At 45.4% G+C, this 18,044-nt stretch overlaps 1 non-coding gene across 1 annotated transcript; it reads left to right on the top strand.

Moving 5' to 3' along the window:
- The first annotated feature begins 17,360 nt into the window (after window positions 1–17,360).
- Window positions 17,361–17,445, top strand: TRNAL-UAG. Its single transcript has one exon. It is a non-coding gene; the product is annotated as a tRNA-Leu (tRNA).
- Window positions 17,446–18,044: the final 599 nt, after the last annotated feature.

The following is an 18,044-nucleotide window of genomic DNA, read 5'->3' as shown; positions in this document are numbered from 1 at the left end:
AAGGAAATGTACTGTCTCACAGTTGCAGAGGCTAGCTGTCACAGGGAGCCCTTCCTTGCTCCCCCCTAGCTTCTGGCGCCTTGCGGACAGTCCTGGGTTGTCCTTCCTGCAGTCGCATTACTGTGGCCTCTGCCTCTATTGACGCTTCCCCTGTGTGTCACTGCCTTCACATGGCCTTCCGAGGACACCGGTTATTGGATTGGAGAGCTCACGGGCTGGCGAAACACGGTGGGCAAAGAGTCGTCCCAGAAAACACTGTGAGGAGGTATCCACAGCCAAAGGATCATGGAGACCAGCTCCCAGTGCTCACCGAGCTCAGCCAAAGGGCCGGACGCACAAGTGGTTAAAGTAGCAGGTAATGTGGGCTGGGATGCATTGCTGTTTATGGGTTTCCTTCCTCTAAAAGGCTTAATTATGTTTTGCTTCATCTCCAAAATGAATTTAGGTGTGCTGAGTACACACCAAGTGGCAGGAGCAGACCGAATAGCTCCAGATTGCAGGACGAAGCCAGGCTGGGATTAAGAACAGACAGATCATCACAAGAGGGGTGCTCCACATTCATTCAGTAATCCTGGGCCTGCCCAGCAAGCTTGACCATGGGCCCGCCTGCTTGCTTCAACGTTCTAATTCACCAAATGCCAAAGAGGCTGTGACATTTTCAAAGTCATGATTCAATTAAATACACTCAAGTTTACAATGCTACCCCCTGTGGCTCATCCATGCTGATCCAATCACCCTCTCAGAATCCAGCGATGACCCAGGGACATCATTCTGAGTGTGAATTATCCATGGATGTAGTCCTGCACTTGTGAGTGTTGAGGAGACTGGCTGTATCTTGCTGACCATGCGGTATAATGTAGAAGTGGCTTCCTGGTCACATGAGTCAAGGACAGAAGAGCGTGGTTATGTGAGTTTTTAGTTGTTTTGATACTACATTAAGAAGCAATACAGGGACGCCTGAGTAGCTCAGTTAGTTAAGCATCTGACTTCTGCCCAGGTCATGATTTCATGGTTTTTGAGTTCAAGTCCCGCATCGGGCTCTGAACTGACAGTGCAGAGCCTTCCTGGGATTCTCTTTCCCTCTTTTTCTGCCCCTTGCCGACTTGTTGTCTCTTTCTCAAAAACAAATAAATAAACTTAAAAGAAGAAGAAGCAATATGATAATGGACATTTGATTGCACTTGAGGGCATGGAACAAGTTCATGGACTGACCAGTTGTGCTTAGAGCATGTTTGATCTTGATGTGCAGGAAAGGCAGGCTCTGTGCTGACACAGCCCCCACCCACCCACAGGGAAGGGCAGCCCCTCCCCCTCTCTGATAGTGCCATTAAGACCTTGTGTGACTCTTTGCACTTTGGGCCACCCTGCTGTGCGTTCATGGGCTTTCACTGAAAGAATCAAAACTTCGACCCCTTCTGTCCCTTAGGCACCTGGACCTTGTCTTGCCTTTCATTGGGGCAACGGACTTCCTCCTTTCCCTGTGCTTGCACTCGGGAGCTGCTTATCAGAAAGCAAGGTTGCCCCTCAGAATTCGTCACCATCTGTTAGTCCCTCTGGCATCTCCAGTCCATAGGGAGAACCCACAACACAGCAGACCACGGATATGTGTGCATCCATTTTCTGCCTTCAAAGGGTTAAACCGGTGTGCCCCACGAGAAACCTCTGTTTGCAGCCACCACCTTGCTGGACACGATATAGTGCTGGTAGTTGGGGCTGAAAGCTGCTTTACATCTGCTTTGTGTATGTCACCTACCTCTGGGGCTTTTATTTATCTTATTTGGTGATCACCAACACACTGAACACGGGGAACATCTGTTCAATAATTAATCCATGCATCAACAGGGACCTGGTTTATTTTTGCTCTCCGTGTAACCCAGGAACTATCATAGTACCCAGCTCAGGAGGAATCCTGAATAGGGGTTTTGAGGTGAATGAAAAAAATGAGTAAATAAATGAATGATGTATCGAAATGAGAGTGATGGCAATATGAATGGGAAGGACCCAGCTGAATGACAGCGACCAGGGAAGTTTCCATGAAGGAATGAGACGGTAGCTGGGTGGCTGAGACCGAGCTGGATCCCACCATACAAGGAGAGGAAGAAGCCAGGACTATTTCTGTTGATGATCTTCTCGGGAGGAAGCAGCCTGTGTTGGGAGGGATGTTTGGGTTCAGTCAGTTAACAGCCACCATCCTGGAAGCTCAAGATACTATCAGGACCAAGCTAGCGCCTGACATGGAGGTTGTAAGAATTTGAGATCATGCAGGAGGTGCAGCAGGTAGAGGCCATTCAACCACGGGTATGGGCAGTGAGTGTGAATGCATGTTCTGCTCAGGCCAAGGGGCCCTGAGTGAGTGTGTTTTATGCCCCGAAAGAGAAAGATTAGAGAAAGTCAACATCTCCCTCCCACTCAGTACTCTGGACTCCTAGCCACTTGCACTGACAGGTTTTCTACTCGAGCTTCTTGGATTTCCCCTAAGGAAGCTTTTCAACAGCACCACCCACTACCACTGTCTCATCTTGGTTCCCACACAGACTAATCCATTCCACACATACTTGTCGGGCACCCACCGTGTGCCAAGCATTCTCCTAGCAACGGCAAAGAGAAGACAGGCACAGTCCCTGCTATCATGCAGCTTACATTCTCCAGCAGAAAAAACAGAATATCAAACAAGAAAGAAAGGAAAAAAGAAGATAATTCCTGGTGTGAAGGGCACAATAAGCAACATCAACCAGGGCAACATGATAAAGAGTGACAAGGTCGGGGGCGGGGGGAGTTTTAAATATAGTGGTTGGTCAGAAAAGGTAGCTTGCTTACTTGCTTTCCTTTCCTCTTTTTTTTTTTTTTTTCCTTAGTAGGCTTCATGCCCGGTGTGGGGCTTGAACTCACAACCCTGAGATCAAGACCTGAGCTGAGACCAAGGTATGAGTGTTTAACCAACTGATCCATCCAGGTGCCCCAGAGAAGGTAGCTTTGGAGAAGTGACATTATAGCTGAAAGCTATAGGTAGAATAAACTCCTGTCAAATGTCAATAAAGAAAGAATAGGGAATAAAATATTAAAACTGTATCAGTTAGAAACTGAGATGGACCACAATTAACAAGAAATACGCAAAGTAGCTCAACTAAGTTACAGGTTTATTTTGCCCATGCTAATTAAGTACAGAGGCAGACAGCCCCCAGCTAGTTCAGTAATGCATCAGGGAACTAGATCTTTCTATTTTGGGGGTTCCACCATTTCTAGTGCCTGACTTCTAGTTTTATAGTCACATCGTGGTTCAAGGTTGGTGCTGGAGTGCCAGCCATTTCATCTGTATTCCAAACAGGAAGAGGAGAAAAAGAAAGGGGCAAAGGGGGCACAATCTAGCTATCTAGCCCCCTTTGAAGGGACTTCCCTGGAAATCCCGCCCAGTGAATTCTCATTGACAGATATTTGACCATAACTTAGACTCATGGCCACAGAACACAAGAAAAGCAGAGTCTTTTAGCTGGGGACTCTGTCACTGACATATAGGATAACTAACTAGTCCCCAAAGGCCAAAAAGCGCTTCTGCTCCAGACCCCGAGAGCACGAATTTCTGTTGACCACACTGATGGTATAGAATTTAAGATGGAGCCACTTCCCCACAGGTGATACTGGTGATCTAAATTAGAGCTCAGAGGTCGGTTGCCCCTTCCCTCATACAGATCCCACCTTTAATTGTCCCTCCTTTACTCCCTGTATTAAAACCACTGGCATATATACAGTTCTCTTTGCTGAAGAATAAGGACTGAGTTTTTTCAAGTACTTGTAGGAGGTTTAATAGTGCCATTCAGAGATATCAAGTCCTCAACTCAGGCACTTGTACTTGTTACCTTATTTGGGAAAAGAGTCTTTGCAGGTTTGATTAAATTAGTGGTTTTGATGGGCGCCTGGGCGGCTCAGGCGGTTAGGCATCCGACTTCAGCTCATGTCATGATCTCACAGTTCATGGGTTCAAGCCCCATGGCAGGCTCTGTGCTGACAAATTGGAGCCTGGAGCCTGCTTCGGATTCTGTGTCTCCCTCTGTCTCTGCCCCTCCCAATTCGTTCTCTCTCTCTCTCTCTCAAAAATAAACTTAAAAAATTTAATGGTTTTGAGAAGAGATTACCCTGGACTATCTAAATAGGTCTCGGTGCCGTCAGAAATATAGTTCTGAGAGACACAGAGAGAAGAGGAGGAAGCAATGTGACCATGAAGGCAGAGGTTAGAACCATACAACCAGAAGCCCAGAGACACCTGGAGTCACCAGGAAGAGGCAAGGACAGGGAGGTGGTCACTGGAGCCTTCAGAGGGAGACGGCCCTGCCAATGCTTTGATTTTGGGCTTCTGGCCTCCAGAACTGGTAGAGAATTTCTGTTTTGTGGTACTCTGTTACAGCAGTGCTAGCAAATGAATATAGTAGGATACCCACCTGGGGGAAAACATTGACTCAGAGGCACATCTTGTACTATATACACTAATGGATTAAAGAATTACAGTTTTTAAAAAATTAAATTGTTGAGGGGCGCCTGGGTGGCTTAGTCGGTTGAGAGTCCAACTTTCGCTTGGGTCATGATCTCGCGGTTCGTGGGTTCGAGCCCCGCGTCGGGCTCTGTGCTGACTGCCGGCTCGGAGCCTGGAGCCTGTTTCAGTCTGTGACTCCCTCTCTCTCTGATCCTCCCCTGCTCACGCTGCCTCTCTCTCTCTCCTAGAAATAAATAAAACATTAAAAAAAAATGTTTTTAAAAAAAATTAAATTGTTGAAACACCAGTAGGAAGTGGAAAATAAATCACATTTGTGAGAATACACTGATGTTCTTAGTTGAAGAAATGTAAAAAAGTCTCAGTCGGAAAAGTCTACAAATTTAGACGTATAAAACTGGAGAAGTTCTATGATAAAAATGACATAACTAAAATACTTGAAATTTATGCGACAAAAATCTTATTATAAAGCTAAAAGATAAATGAAGAATTCATTCAAATGTATTTAAAAAAACCAGCCTGACCCCAAGATAAACGGAGGGAATATATGAAGGGTTCTCACAATGGAAAATTCAGTGAGTGAGCAAATTAGTTGCTTTTTATTGCATCAAGTTCTACGTCAGACCCTTCAGAACCAGCATCTCAAATCCCTATACAAATCCTGCGAAGTAGACATTATTATCCTCGTTTTGTAGATGAGTAAACTGAGGCCCCGAGAGTGGACAAAGCTTAAGGAGATGGAATTTGAACTCAAGTCTGAGAAAATAATTATTGCAGGTAATCATGCACCCATTTATTAAATTAGTATTTAACTTCTACTCTGTAGGACTAGGTGCTGTGTTAGATAGACCTGGGGATATGAAGGTGGACAAGATGTTTTCCTTTCTCTTGGGGGCCTGGGCACTAGAGCAGCAGGTAGACAGTGAACCTTCAATCAAAGACTGTGATCAGAGCCCAAAGAGGAGAACCAAATAATCCCCTGCTGGACATTTCCCATTCGGATTAGGGCTGATTTTCAATGCTAACACCTAACAGCAGCGCCAGAATGTGGAGCCAGCTTTGGAAGGGTCCTAGCAGGAGCCAAAAAGATATGTTTACCTTTTGGCCTAGTAGTTAACTCCCGGGAATATTTCTTAATAAAATCATTCAAAAAAGAAAAAAGAACTATGATCCTACAGGCTTATTATAACTTTTAAAAAATAACAACAAAGGCCGCCTGGGTGGCTCAGCCAGTTAAGCACCCGACTCTTGATTTCGGCTCAGGCATGATCTCACAGTTTATGGGGTCCAGCCCCGTGTCGGGCTCTGCACTGACAGCATGGAGCCTGCTTGGGATTCTCTCTCGGCCCCATCTCTCTCTCTCTCCCTTTTGCTCTCAAAATAAATAAACTTAAAAAAAAGTAAAAAATAACAATAGGAAGCTGAGAGGAAGCAGGAGGCTTTTGAGACATCCTTGGACAGGAGTTGGGCATGTGTGACCGATCGATAAGCAGGAGCCGGGATTCAAAGTTGAACAAGACTGACAGAGCTACTTTGAGCCTGAACCCCTCAAGCCCTGGTTTCCCCCCCCCGACACGCCCGCTGCTTCTGCCTCTGAGTCACAGACTTAGTCTATCCTAGTCTCAGCACATGTCTCTGCAACCTGCTTCCCTCAGACCTAGTCTGTACACACAGCCAAGACGGCCACCATGGGAGGAACGTGTGTTTATAGACTATGGTGGAGAAACACAATGAAATATCAGCCAGCTACTTAAAAAAAATCAGGAAGGCTGTGTCAAAATATGGAAAAATGTTTCACAGCAGAAACAGCCTAGATGACCATGAGAGGAAAGATTAATGGCTTATGACAGATCAACACAATGGAACATTATGGTAGCTATTAACAAAGGGGTAATTATGAAAAACCCATGTAAGGACATGGAAAAAAATGTTGGATATTGTGATAAGAAAAAAATAACTGATTATAGAATTCTATATGTGAACAGACTATATAAAAGGTTTCTGTCATTTCTATGATGTCATATAACTAATGATTATAAAAATGGGATGTATACAAATAGAAAGTGATATGCAAAATTTTTTGAGTTATGGTGGAATGACTGATTAAAACTTATTTCTCACTAGCATTATCTCAGTGGTTCTTCAGTAAGATGGACAAAGCTTTTAAAAGATAATAAATTTGGGGCACCTGGCTGTGTCAGTCCTTGGAGCATGCGACTCTTGACCTCAGGGTCGTGAGTTCAGGCCCCATGCTGGATGTAAAGCTCACTTAAAAGAAGAAAAGGTAAGTTTCAAAATGAAGAGAACTCTTCCAAACCAGCAGAGAAGTAAATATTTCTTGGACATCTTTAAAAACATTGTTCTAGGTTCCAGTGATAAAGGGTGAAGAGGCCAGGCAAGGTGTGGGCTTGTCTTCAAGTTGTTCACACCTTCTGTCCCTGTCTTTGTGGTAGATGGCCTGTAAAAATGAACCACCCACAGTTTCCCCATTCCTATATCAATATAGGGAGCCTCATGTAGATGGGACGTAGAGGAAGGGAAGTAGGGAAGCCACTTTCACACTGGCTTTGATTCTATACAGTCACTATGCTGGGGATGCGGTGAGGCTCGAGGGGCCTGGGCCACCTAGCCTGGAGGTTGACAGAACAAGGCCCGTGAGCTGAATCCGACCCGCTGTGGTTTTGACTTTGCAGGTGAATGGAGTTTTTCAGTGAATGAATGTTTTTCTTGTCAATGAATATTTTTCATTTTTTAATGGTTGGAAAAATTGGTGCTTTTTCCAATGAATGTTTTTCAAGTTTTAAGGGCTAAAAAAAAAAACCCAAAGAAGGATTCTATTTTGTGACATGTGAAAATCATACGACGTTCACATTTTAGTCCCTATCGTCTACATATTTGTATGGCTGTCTTCCTGCTGCAATGACAGAGCTATGGAGGCTTTGTGACCCACAGACCAAAAAATATATACAAAGTGGCCTTTTATGGAAAATGTGTGCCAACCCTTGGTCTAGAGAATACTTCACATATTGATGTAGGCAGCCTATTTTCTGTATAATTATAAATTGCTCAAAATACTATGGTATTGACAAGGTCTATGGGTAGATAGGCTAAATACGAAACACAAGACCGTTAGGCACTTTTCCTGGTATTAGGTTGAGGATCTAAAGACAAGGGTAGAGACTGAGCTAGGATATTGTCGCATGACCTTGGCCAGATTTTTCAAACTCCCTTAGCTATGATTAGGGGCGGGGCTAATGTTCAGCTGTCTACATAGGTGAAAGCAAACAAGTTATTTTTTTGTTTTTGTTTTAATTTTTTTAATGTATACTTATTTTTGAGAGACAGAGAGACAGAGCATGAGCACGAGCAGGGGAAGGTCGGAGAGAGAAGAAGGAGACACAGAATCTGAAGCAGGTCCCAGGCTCTGAGCTGTCAGCACAGAGCCTGACATGGGGCTTGACGCGGGGCTCGAGCTCACTAACTGCGAGATCATGACCTGATCCAAAGTTGGCCGCTTAACTGACTGAGCCACCCAGGCCCCTCGCAAACAAGTTGTTAAAAACAGAAAGGCTTCTGTGTTGGTGGGTGAATAACTGAGCCACTGGGTTTCCTCTGTCACACAGGCCCTTCCCCATATCCTCCACCATCTCCCCAAGATTCAGCAACTAAAAGGTTAACATCTGGTGCTGCACTCAGAGCTCTCCAAGCTCCATGCCCTCCTTAGTGTTGTTCAGGACCTGTGCCTACTCAGTTGTTAAGCAGTTTAAATATCAGCCCTCTCAAAGTGCCCCAGCGTAGCCTACCAATAGGATGCATCCATTTTTTTCTAAAACACGTTTTCCATCCTTGGGCTTAAAATCTGTCTTCTGAAATAGTCATGATCTGAAAGCTCTGATCTTTTGTCAGAACTCAGTTCCCAGGCAAGCAATTAAAATGAAAAAAAACTCTTCCCTAAGTGAGTTATGGGAAGGCAAGAGGGTGACAGTTCATAGATTTTGCCCCTTTGGGTTTTATGCCACGCAGGGCGCCTAAGCGGAGAGGAAAGAGCTAAGTCCACTGCCCAGAATCCTCTTCATTTGTTGTTTCAGACAACTCCAAGATAGTGCATCTTCCAGAATGTGCTTGCCTCCACCATAGGGATTCCCACAGGAACCAGGGTGAAAGAGAGGAAAAAGTGGTCTTCGCCAACACTGAGCATGGCCGGCTGCAGCTGCCAGACTTGGGCATGCCCCACCCCATCACCACATTCAGCAAAGGTCAACGGGGTACAACCAGCCACCTCTCCCACTGCAGGTCAATCCTGCTCAGGGACAGCAGCAGCCTCTCTCAGGAACTCAAGTCCCCGTTTGTTTATGCAACTAAACAACCCCCTTTTGTCTGACAGATGTCTTAGCAACTCTCATGTTTTCAGGAACTGAGATGAACCACTCCCCACTGCTGTTGTAACTCTCCTGGGTGGAAGGGGCCCCGGAGGAGCCAGGAGACCAGGGTTCAAATCCAGATTCTGACACTTCAGCCGGGGAATTCACCCACTTACAGAATAGGGTGAATGCTCATCCAGCAGCCACATGGGCCTGTCTTAAAGTTTAAAAGAGATAAAGCAGGAAAAGATCTTACAAACGTAGAGCCTTCGTGTTCTTTCTTGTTTGTCTTTCATATCCTCTTAGATTGCCATTTGGCTCTGTGGGAAGCAAGTGAGAGATGGTTAGGCCCCTTACTGGAAAAGGGGAAAGGGAGGGAAGGGGTTACCCACCTTCCACTCCCTTCTAAGTGAGGCAGACTCAGAGCTCTCTGGTGATCATCCAATGCAGGACAAGGCTGAAGCTAATGGCTCAGAGGAACCATAGTTAATCTTGCTTTTTTTTTTTTTTTTAATCTGTTTTGTTGTTGTTGTTGGTTAAAAAAGGTTTAACCATATTCAAAGGAATACAAATTAAAACTAGAATAAGGTACAATCTTCCTCCTTCACACATTCCTTCTCTGATGCCCTTCCTTTCTTCATGTGGATCCAAGTTTTTCAACTGTATCAGTTACCTTATTTCTAAGGAAATTCTTTTAACATTTCTTACAAGGCAAGTCTAATGGCAACAAATTCCCCCAATTTCTGTTTGTGCAAGAAAGTCTTCATTTCTCCTTGCTCCTGAAGGCTAATTCCACAGAATACAGAATTCTGGGTTGGTGGTTTGTCGCTCCCATCCTACTGTCCTGCGGGGTATCGGAGGAGAAGTCAGATGTATTTCTTTTTTTTGTTCTGTAAGTGAAGTGCTTTTTCCTCTGGCTTCTTTCAGAATTTTTATCTTTGATCTTCTGTAGTTTGACAATGATATGTCTAACTGTAGCTTTTGGTTGTTTTTCCTGTGTGGTGTTCTCTAAGCTTCCTGGATCTGACATTAATTTGGGGAAAATTTTACTCATCATTGTTTCAAATATTCTTTTGTTCTTTTCATTCTTCTTCTGGAATTCCAGTTACACGTTACACCTTTTACAATTGTCTCACAGTTCTTGGATAGTCTGGGGTTTTTTCCAGTCTCTTTTCTCTTTGTTTTTCAGTTTTAGAAATTTCTATTATGATATCTTCAAGCTCAGAGAGTCTTTCCTCCGCCATGTCCAGTCTACTAATAAGCCCATCAAATGCAGGCTTCATTTCTATTATAGCATTTTGTGTGTGTGTGTTTATTTATTTGTTTTATCTCTAGCATTTCCTTTTGGTTCTTTTGCAGGACTTCTATCCTCTCTGTCATATCACCCATCTGTTCTTTTATTAAATTTTGTTTATTTGTTGTGGAAGAGAGAGAGGGCGGGGGGGGGGGGGGGGAGAGGGACAGAGAAAACGGGACAAAGAGAATCCCAAGCAGGCTCGATGCTGTCAGCACAGAGCCCGACATAGGGTTCCATCTCATGAACTTCGAGATCATGACCCGAACCAAAATCCATAGACTGAATGCTTAACTGACTGAGACACCTAGGCACTCCTACCCATGTGTTTTTGCATGCTCTCTACTTTATTACTGCAGCCATGGGTGTATTAATTAAAACTGCTTTAAATTCCCCGTCTGACAGTTCCAAAACCTCTGCCATTGTCTGAGTCTGGTTCTGATGCTTGCTCTGTCTCTTCCAATTTTGTTCTTACTGTATATTATAGTTTCTCCTTGATAGCTGGGCATGATGAGCTGGGTGAAAGGATCTGCTGTAAATGATCTTTTAATAGTGCGGTGATGAGGTGTGGAGGTAGGGGAAGCGCTCCAGACTCCTGTGATTCGGTCTCCGTCTTTCAGCGAGCACACAGCTCTGGACTGCGCTGCTCAGTTCCCCTCTTAGGTGGGACGGGATGGCTACAGACGGCTGGAGTTGGATATTTCCCTTCCCTCAGGTCAGTTAGGCTCTGATGAAACGCTTATCAGGCTAGGCTCTGCTTAACTAGTTTTCCCTAAAGGCAGACCTTGTTAAAAGAAAAGCTTTGACATATTTCCTTTTCAAAAAAAAATTTTTTTTAAGTTTATTTATTTATTTTGAGAAAGAGAGAGAGTATGAGCAGGGGAGGAGGACACAGGGAGAAAAAGAATCCCAAGCAGGCTCTGCACTCAGTGCAGAGCCCAACTTGGGGCTCCAACCCATGAACCATGAGATCATGACCTGAGCCAAAATCAAAAGTCGAACCCATAACCGACTGAGCCACCCAGGAGCTTCGGCATATTTCCAAACAGTTCTTTTTTTCTCTCCCCCTGCTAGGGGCACAAGGAGAATTTTATTCCATTCCATTCCATTTTATTCCATTTTATTCTATTTTATTCCATTTTATTCTATTTTATTTTATTTTATTTTATTCTATTGTATTGTATTTTATTTTATTTTATTTTATTTTATTTTATTTTATTTTATTTTATTTTATTTATCTTACTTGTTTTATTCATTGTGACAACCTGGTAGAGCTCCAGGAGGTAAAATTCACCTACGTATAGAGGCTCACTGTAACTGAGTCCTCTAGGGGTTTTTAGCTCTGGAGCTTTCAAACACTGAGCCTCCAGCAATTCGTCAGTTACAGTTCAGACTTCCCTTCCCCTGCACGGATTCTGAGGAGATTCCCACTTGTGTGCTTCCGCCCTAGTAACCTGTGATCCTCTGTGTTTGCTTGCAGGTCTCTCCAAATTAAGGGGCAGCAATTTATCCTGTCTCTTCTTTTACGGACCTCAGATGAGTTGTTGATTTTTAAGTGTATTTAGCTCAGAGCAACAATTCTAAGCTTCTTAAATGCTGGGCTAGAACTGGAAGTGAATCTTGCTTCCATCATTTAACCAACTTTTCTTCATTGAGAAAAGTAACTGTAATGTATCAGACCCTGTGCTAGACCCTGAATGGACTGCCTATTCTGGTTGTAAAGATGTGGAAACTGAGGTATGGAGAGGTTAAGGGTTTGGGTGCTGGGGGACATGACATAAGTTTCAGGTGATGGTTTTGAAACAGCATTCTCTTTCTGATAGGTGAGTTCGATGAACCTAGGCCAGACTCATGAGGAGTCTGAATAGAGGTTCCCAGGGGGTGTTCCCACAAATGTTATTCCTGCCAGATGCCAAGTTAAAAAAAAAAAAAGTGCTCTGCGTTCTATGGTATGACCATAGAATTAAAATATAGAAGAATTCCATTATCCCACTGAACTCCTTCCTGCCCATTTCTAATTAATCTCCCATCCCCAGAGATAACCACTGCTCTGATTTCTACCCAACTGGGTTAGTTTTGCCTGTTCTTGAACATCGTGTAAATAGGCCCATACAGCAAGTACTCAGTTACATCCAGCCCTGTTCTCATGTCTGTGACATTTGCCCATGCTGGTGTCCATCTGTAACTAGCTCCTTTTTATTTCCAAGTAGTATTCCATTGTCTGACTGTAGCCAATGTGTTTATCCATTCTCCTATTGACGGAGACTTCAAGTATTATGAGTAAAGCTACTGTGAACATTTTGTAGAAGTCTTTTGGAGGATATATGCTTTTATTTTTCCTGGAAAATACCTAGAAGCAGCAGTGCTCAATGATAGGGTAGTTTTATGTTAAACTTCATTTTATTTTATTTATTTATTTGTTTAGAGAGATGTTCTTTTTTTTTTTTTTAATTTTTTTTATTTATTTCTAGGAGAGAGAGAGAGAGAGACAGCGTGAGCAGGGGAGGGTCAGAGAGAGAGGGAGTCACAGACTGAAACAGGCTCCAGGCTCTGAGCTGGCAGTCAGCACAGAGCCCGACGCAGGGCTCAAACCCACGAACTGCGAGATCATGACCCAAGCAAAAGTCAGATGCTTAACCGACTAAGCCACCCAGGCGCCCCTAAACTTCATTTTAAAAAACTGATAAAAACCTGTCAACTTGTTGTGCAATGCAGTTTTACAGTCACTTAGAGACACAGTTTGGTAGTTTCTTAGGAAGACCTTGCTCAGAATTTGGCGTCTGCACCTTTCGCAAGCAAACAGGAGACGGGCCGTCCCTTCCCGGCGCTGTATCACTGTGTGGGGGTTCCGGTGGCTCTGTGTTCTTGCCAGCACTTGGGATGCTTAGTCCTTTAAGTAGAGCTTTTCTAGCAGGTGCAAGGAGGAACAAGGATCAGTCCCACCCCCTCTCCGGTCCAGTTGCTAGCCTTATAGGCTCTGGGTGTCTCCCAGCCTCCTGTCTTGGTCACCTTCTGGGTCCTCACCTCCAATATCAACTCCTCCGAGCCATTGGAAGCCTTGCTCTGATATGTCACTCATTTGTGCAAAGAGCTTCACTTCCCACAGCCCTAGGAGTATGGCCTGACATCCTCGGCAGATACATAAATCGGAGCTTTGCAAACCCCAGAAGTCTGGCCTTCCCCTGCTTTTCCAACCATGTTTTCCTCAGCCTCCTCATGTAAGCCGTGTCCCCTCACCCCCGCTCCAGACACTGCCACTGCTTCCTTTGCTGCCCCTGATGTCTCTCAGAGGCTTCGGGGAGATTATGAACCTGAGGTCACTGCTTTTATTTCATGGGTATAGTTGCTGCCAGACCCTCCTCCCCACCTTCTCCTCCTCCACTGGGTGTGAACCATTATAAATTGGTTTCACAATTATTGTGAGGTGAACTCAGGGGCCCCGGGTGCTGTTGGGTACTTTTGGAGGTGGGGTATTTGCAGCATAACAATTAGTGTCCCTCACCCCTTTGCCCTCACATCTCCTGCTCCTCCCACTTATCTGCCAGATCCATCCTGAGGTAGGAATTAGGAAATGACACTCCCTGGCTCTGTGTGTGTGTTATTTTCAGCTCTCAGCCGCCATTTTCCATGCTGCCCACCCTGCCCCCTTCCTATAGCTCCAGCTGGCCAAGGTTCCTGTCTGGAAGCCGTGGACAATACCCATAATGGAGATCCCTGGGTGCAGAGTGAGGAGTTTGGAAAGCAAGAGGGCGGGGATGGAGGCTGACCTCCGTTGGCTAGCCCTCAGGACCATGGGAATCCACCTTCTGGAAACCCCTATTTCAGGCTGACCCTGAGACCTCTCAGAATGGGGTCTGGCTCATACCGGTCTCGTTGGATTCAAGCCAGACAGCAAGGGCTGTCTTTCACCACCTGGCAGTTCCCGGTGCCTATGTTCCAGGCGCCACGGCAGAACTGACGGGAGACCCCCGGCTCTACCACATCCCACACCCACGCATTATTTATGGCGCCCTTCCTGAAGTCAGCTGGAGAGGTGTTCCCCCGACACCCGCAGAGCCCTGGACCCGGATCTGAGGAGACGACCTAAGCTGACTACACAGAGGAGGAAATGGAGCCACAGAGTTAGTGTTTTCAGTGCCAAGACCTCTGACATAGGTCTTGGGTGATGGCTTTGAAACAGCCTCTTCTCTTTCTCGTAGGTAGCCTTGATACCCAGAGCAGACTCATGAGATGAATTGGGGCAAAAAAAAGTGTTCTAAAGTCAAATTTGGAAATCGTTGCACACAAATTTAACTTATATTAAAGACTCTGAGGGGTGCCCGGGTGGCTCGGTCAGTTGAGTGTTTGACTTCGGCTCAGGTCATGATCTCCGGGTTTGTGGGTTGGAGCCCCACTTCGAGCTCCGTGCTGACAGCTTGGAGTCTGGAGCCTGCTTCAGATTCTGTGTCTTCCTCTCTCTCTGCCTCTCCCCTGCTCGTGCTCTGATTCGCTTTGAAAAATAAATAAATATAAAAAACTTTTTTTAAAGACTCTGAGAAACTCTGAAGTCAAGAAAACGGTTCAACTCAGGTGTATTCACTTGCTAGAGTGTTAGTAACAAAGTACCACAGACTGAGTGGCTTAAACCACAGGCATTTATTGTCTCAGGGTTTTGAGGGCTGGAAGTCGAGATCAAAGTGTCGCAGGTCGGTTCCTGTGGAGGGCCGAGAGGGAGAATCTGTTCCAGGCCTCTCCCTCAGCTTTGGGAGTTTGCTGGCAACCCTTGGCATTCCTTGGTTTGTAGAAGCAGCACCTGAATTCCTGCCCTCATCTTCACAAGGTGCTCTCCCTGTGTCTCTGTGTCCAAATCTCCTGTTTTCATGAGGACACCACTCATGGTGGGTGGGGGCCCAATACTCCAGTAAGACCCGAGGTTCTGAGGGTTAGAACTTCAACATGTGCATGGAGGGGAGGGCAACAGTTCAACCCACCACACCAGGATTTCCCACACACTCCCAGGCTGGGAACACCAGCCCCAACAGCCCCCTTTAAAACTTCCCCAAACTGGGGTGTCACTAGAGGGTCTGCCACCCTTCTGGAATACCCACTTTAAGCATCACGGGCAGACCGAGGAGGAGCTCAGAATGGAGGAAGGTTCAAGAACTCAGTGAAGGAGCAGCCCCAGCCCCAGCCCAAAGGAGACAGGGAAGCATTTGTTTTGTCCCTCATCCCAGTGCTGGGTGCTGTCAGGAGCACCATGCCACGGCACCTGCCCTCCAGATGGAAGAAAGAAATGTCACTTCTCTCCTGATACTCAGCAGCCTGAGCATTCAGTTATATTTAAGGGGGAACTGAAGCTCTGAGACATGAACTGTGTCCTTCGTTTGAAACATGAACTTCACACTGCCTGGTGGCCCTGAAGTATGGAAGTCACTGAGCAGTGAGCCAGCCTGCGCAGTCACTTGCCTGGCATGAGCACTTCACCGGCCTTCCTCTCTCTTCCCCACACATCCTGGGGGCAGTGACCGAGCCTTTCTTGGGGAAGAATGCCCTGTTAGAGCTCTCTCTTCTGATTATCCCAAAGAACAGAGGGGAAATAGAAGGCTTCTTATTAAAACTGTATTCCCAGCTGGCCCTCAACAAGTCACTGAAGCTGACATGAGCATCTTATTAACCAGATGCTCACTCAAATGCCACAATAGAGAGACTGTCCTGAGATATTACTGGCACAAAAAGTCGTACTGAAGGGGACTAGAAGGGTGGCATTTAAATGAGCCCAGATAATCAGCTAGGCCAGACAAGGAGGAGGGAACTTCTGGTTTGAGAGACCAAAGTCTAAGAAAGAATATGCTTGAAATCTAAGGTCTCCTAGGCACCCCAGAGCAGGAGAACATTCTGGAACATCCGAATGAACAAGTGTTTCCTCCAAGCTTAGAAAAAACAGTTGTAGGACAAATTAAAGCAATTTAATTTAGAGTAGGTGGTCAGCAAAGAGTTCATTAGCTCTAGGTGCAACACAAGCTGATCTCATAAGTAAGTTTGAGGAGCATAAATCATATACTCAGTCATGCAAATAAATTTAGCTAAGGGAGGGGTAGCTGGGACTCAAAATGTTCTAAAACATTTAGAACTGGTCTAAAATTGCACAAGCCAGCTTTGAGCCCAAAGCCCAGTGCAAATCCCTAATATTTACCAACATGGTTCTAGTGTTAAAAGAACCTTTTCCTTTTCTGCTCTCTTTTATCTTCTTTATACTAGTGACCACTGTAGCGTACTGTAATGGAAAGAAGGTCACAGACCTAAGAATCAGAGGGTATGTTAATTTCTGGTTCTATTTCTCGTGGGGATAAATTTAGGTGAATACACATATGTAAGTTATTTCTATACCCAACATGGAGCTCAACCTCATGACCCCAAAATCAAAAGTCACATGCTCCTCCAGCTGAGCCAGCCAAGTGCCTCCTAAGTGAATTATTGAACTTCATTCTGTCCCAAACGGATGATGTCATCAAACTAGATTTTTTTCTGAATTATAAATTATCTTATCATTGTGATAATTTATATAAAGTGCTTGGCCTATGGTAGACACTCAATAAAATCAGCTCCTTCCCCCTCATCCCTCCTTAGGATTCTAGAGTAGAAATTAGGATTTCCTGGGATGCCTGGGTGGCTCAGTTGGTTGGGCATCTGGCTTCGCTCAGGTCATGATCTCATGGTCTGTAGGTTCGAGCCCGCCATAGGGCTCTGTGGTGACGGCTAAGATCCTGGAGCCTGCTTTGGATTCTGTGTCTCCCTCTCCTAATTGCCCCTCCCCCCCCAACTCTTTCTCTGTTTCTGAAGAATCAATAAAACTTTAAAGTTTTTTTAAAAAAGAAATGACGATTTCCTGAGGCAGGACAGACAAAGCACAGATGCTGGCTAGATGGAGTGATAGGAAAGTTCATCTAAATTGACACCTTCGTCCCCTTTCCTGCTTCTTACTGCCCTGATCTTGCTCCCTGTTTGAATGGAAACTTCTGAGGAGCTGGAGGCGATGAGGCCCTCCTTACAGTTCCCATCCCTCGAGGAGACAGGGACAGCGAACTGAGGTTACATTCCACTTGACCGAAGGGCCTGCTCAAATTCCAAACTTTTAAGAGGAATTTGTAAATAAATTAGCAGTTTGAACAAGTCCTTCTCCTTCTCTTTCTCCTCATGTGTCATCATATGCCACCCTTGTTAAAAAACAATCATCTTTTAGGGCGCCTGGGTGGCTCAGTTGGTTGGGCGTCTGACTTAGGCTCAGGTCATGGTCTTGTGGCTCGTGGGTTCAAGTCCCGCGCCAGGCTCTGCACTGATAGCTCAGAGCCCAAGCCTGCTTCAGATTCTGTGCTCCCTCTCTCTCTGCCCCTCCCTTGCTCGCACTCTACCTCTCTCTCCCTCAAAATAAATAAACATTTAAAAACGATAAAATAAAATTTTCTTTTGCATTTGTATATTCTTTGAACACATATTTTTGTGTCCTCAGGAGACATTGGGGCAGAAGAGAGATCCAACGCTCACCATTGTGGGACTCGAAGCCCAGTGAGAAGGAACAAAAGCTAACATTTCCTATGAGAAAGGCTGTCTTTCCCTTAAATATTTGAGAATTTCTGAGGCAGCGAATAGGCCTCAGGCAAGGGAACTGCCAAGATCTTACTTTATTCAGTGGGATGCAGTGATGGAGGGAAACGACTTGCAAGAAGACAGAAATGAGAGCTGGGTGGAGACTGGGAGTGAGGGAGAAAGGGACTGCTTTCTGGGGAGGTGAAGAGGTGAAGGAGAGGAGCACAGGGTGACGGAGAGGTGAGGGGCAGCCGCCTCAGAACTGCCCGCGCGCCTGCTGGGCCCCCCTCGCAGGCCGGAGCATCTGGCTGTGGACAAATCAGGTGTGGGCAGAAAAAGGCCA

This window comes from Hyaena hyaena, unplaced genomic scaffold, assembly GCF_003009895.1.
Source record: "Hyaena hyaena isolate Hyena2069 unplaced genomic scaffold, ASM300989v1 scaffold_89, whole genome shotgun sequence".
Taxonomy (NCBI): domain Eukaryota; kingdom Metazoa; phylum Chordata; class Mammalia; order Carnivora; family Hyaenidae; genus Hyaena; species Hyaena hyaena.
The sequence above is the reverse complement of the archived record's forward strand: the minus strand, read 5'-3'. Positions and strand labels throughout refer to the sequence as shown.